Genomic DNA, 3759 nt, shown 5'->3' with positions numbered 1-3759 from the left:
AACTAAACACAAGGTATCAAGCTCAGTGCCTTCTGTTCAATGGACAACAGCTCATCATTTACTTACGTTGGTAATGTCTCTAAAAAATTAAAATAAAGTATTAAATATTTTCAGTTTCCTACCATATTCTTCGAAAACAATTATTTTTCTTCTAATGCACTGCTTCTTAAACACTAGTTTCTTCATATAGCATACAAAACAAACTAAGATTACTTTTTTCTAATATCAGTTTATTTATTTCTTTTAAAGAAAATAATACATTACTCTCACTGACAATTCAGTTGCCAGTAATTCAGTATTTTAGCTCTAACTATTATTTACATGTGTCAGTCCAATGTTTGAAATCTATTGAATTCTTAACATTACAATACTACAAATTGATCCATTTATAAAATAATATAGTTAATAGTTCAATTCTCTGTAACCCTTTGTAATTTCTCAACTTACATCAAAGTATTTAGCCCTAATATATATATGAGGATAAATATGTTCTTCTATTAATACACAATCAAATGCATATGCTACAGTGTCTGTGTTCATTTACAGAATTAAATAATTGTTTATCTTTCTCTAAACCATTTCTACTATTTCTTTGATATAACAATCACACTCTGTAATGTATTCATATACCAGATTAATTTTTTCTCCAAAGTGTAAGTGTTCTTAATATTACAACCTTTAAAATGCTTCTTAAAATAAAGTTTATAGATTTTCTCTCTCATTTCACGTTTAATTAAGATCGTCCACACCTTTTGTAATAATTCGTAATCATACTGCAGCAAACAGTTGTGATCTTTTTCATTTTCATTGTGTTCAGAACATGCTTCACATAATAATACTGAATTTGGTGTGTACTCCTTAAATAATTGTATAACACATGTATTACTAATACTTTCACTAGTACACTCCCACTCATTAGCTTCCACTTCAAAACAGTTAATATTTGAAACACTGTCATCATCACTTTCCGGGAGTATTTCATCATTATATCTATTATAGCGTCTAAAATAATACACTTCTTCCATTTCTTGTGATGGATATATGATTCTCACTTTATCACGTAATTCATCTGGCAAATCGGGGTCAGACGCGTGAATTAACAGTATAGGTTTTTCGTTTTCACGCTGAATTTCTTTTTCTTTAGGTGAAATATAAACAATCTCCATGCTAGTCATTTTTTTCTTCTCTTCAGCAAAAACAAATCAAATACAATAATTTTTTCAAGTGTGATAGATCTATTTATATACCTACAATAAAAGCTTCTGCGCATGTGTAAAACACATTTTTCCCTCACATTTAATAAAGTGTTCTATGCATTCTCCTTCTTATATTACAATCAAATAATATTTTATTCGAATTCTCTGTTTAATAATATGTTTTAAGGCAATACAAAATAAATCTTTTCCAAGAAACAATTCGTTAATATAACATCATGATGTATGTTCTATTATTTTCCAAATATACTACATAAACTTATATTCCATTATAATAAAATACATAAATGCAAAATATATATTTGTCTTATTGTTATTGGCAATATATTCTACACTCTAATTCAATATAAAAAATCTTTTACTCACACTAAGGTTACTTTAAACGTACTTTCGTACATTCTTCTTGTACATTTTTTACACCATATCAGTATATTTCCCAAAATCTTTTTCTAGTAAAATTTTTAATAGAGTGGGCCTGTATTCAAAGTCACACACAAGATCTCGGAAACGTTCAATAAAGTTCCATGTAATCAAAAACAATTGTCCATGCTTTTTTCTGTAAATTGATAATAATTCTTTACAAACCTCAACTTTTGTTATGGTTTCTATAGCTTTCCGTTCAAGACATACCGTATCCAACATCAAACAATCATGCTTTAACTGTCCACCTTCCAAAAAAACGGATGCAATACAAATACAAATATCGTCTGATTTCCAATATATTATACACTCTTTTATACAATCCAATGATGTACGTTCCACAGTACACTCACATGGTAACTTCAAAAATTCTTCCAACTCCCAATTCTCCACCGGGGAATTACTCACTGTTGGTGAAGGTGTAGGGGAATATTCTTCTATTTCATGATCCACATTAAGTAACGGGAAAACTTCTGTTTCCAGTGGCGGAGGTTGCGGGCTCGCCACCGGTTGGAATGTCCCCAATAAAGACGTCAATACATCCAAGTTGGCCGGGGTAACTTCTGTTTCCAGTGGCGGAAGTTGCGGGCTCACCACCGTTTGGGATGTCCCCGATAAAGACGTCAATACATCCAAGTTGGCCGGGGTAACTTCTGTTTCCAGTGGTGGAGGTTGCGGGCTCACCACCGGTTGGGATGAAAATTCTGTTCCCGGTAATACATCCAAGTTAAAAGGAGTAACTTTTGTTTCCAGTGGTGGAGGTTGCGGGCTCACCAGCGGTTGGGATAAAACCTCTGTTCCTTGCAAAGATGACAATTCTGTAAATCACTTTCACCTGTTGTACTAAGATCCAACGGTTTCTGTGAATCCATGTTTTAAAACCAATCTATAACTCCTTTTCACTAAAAACACCGCTATATTTCAACAGCAAACAATTCAGGAAAATAAGATTTGTTCTCCAGTGTTCTATTAAGATTTTTTATTTCCTTCACCACCTAAAAACAATAAAAGAAATTAAGAATTACTTATTTGCTATATTATGATTTCCAATTACAAAATATAAGTATAAAGTTTCCCTTTCAACTTCACTACTACATTTCGTCCTGGGTAATATGTTCAAACAATCTCGGGTCTCTTTCAATTGCATTAGCTTTTACCATAAAAATCCTTAAGTTCAATCTGCGGTAACGTTAAACGTTCTGTCGCCATATAACCTCATTGTTACACTAGCGTTTATGAAACAAAACACAAAAGTTTACAATAATAATAATAATAATAATAATAATAATAATAATAATAATAATAATACTTACCGAATATTAGTTTATCTCTGTTTAAGTAATGATCCAATTAAAATCCACGTCTTTCGTCGCTCTCTGCTTTCCTCGCTTCTATCACTTATTTTCTTCAGCACCTAAAACAAAAGAAAAAAACTGTACTTAGTTACCGTATTACGACTTTTAAAATTACAAAATATGATATTCAACGTAGCACTAACGTTCTCAACCATATTGGCTTTGCATGTAAGAGAGCCATGGTTCGATTCGCGATGCAGATTCTGTTAACTACTTATCCAATATAAGTTTGTTCATACACAGTAAAAATATACCATTTATAACTGAGAAAAGTCTACAGTGCAAGCAAGCGTACGGTTTTCCACGTGGGACAACCCTGGTTCGAGTTCCGGCAGTGTCATGGCTCCCTACTCAATAAAAACTTCCTTCTTACAATATACTTTTTAAATACCAGTTATACGTCTTACACAATTCATAACTACCTATAAGTAACAATACCTGCTAAGCAAAAGGTTTATCGTACGGTTTTTCGCGTGAAAACGTCCTGGTTCGATTCCCGATGCGGATTCTGTTGACTTCCTGTTATATCATACACAATTCATAGCTATATATAAGTAATAAGTTCACACTTCAAGCATACAATTTAGCGTACGGTTCTCCACCTGGGAGAATACTCATTCGATTCCCGGTGCAATCATTAATGTTGATTCCCTCTACCCTCCATATTACATTATACTATATCTTAGTCAAGTTATAATTCCATAAAAGTACACCGAGTCATCATTTTCAATGCCGGAAAATCCGCAATCAATTTCCGATAAAACCAAACA

This window comes from Thermobia domestica, chromosome 12, assembly GCF_964235325.1.
Source record: "Thermobia domestica chromosome 12, izTheDome1.hap1.1, whole genome shotgun sequence".
NCBI classification, from domain to species: Eukaryota; Metazoa; Arthropoda; class Insecta; order Zygentoma; family Lepismatidae; genus Thermobia; species Thermobia domestica.
This window is presented reverse-complemented; position numbering follows the sequence as displayed.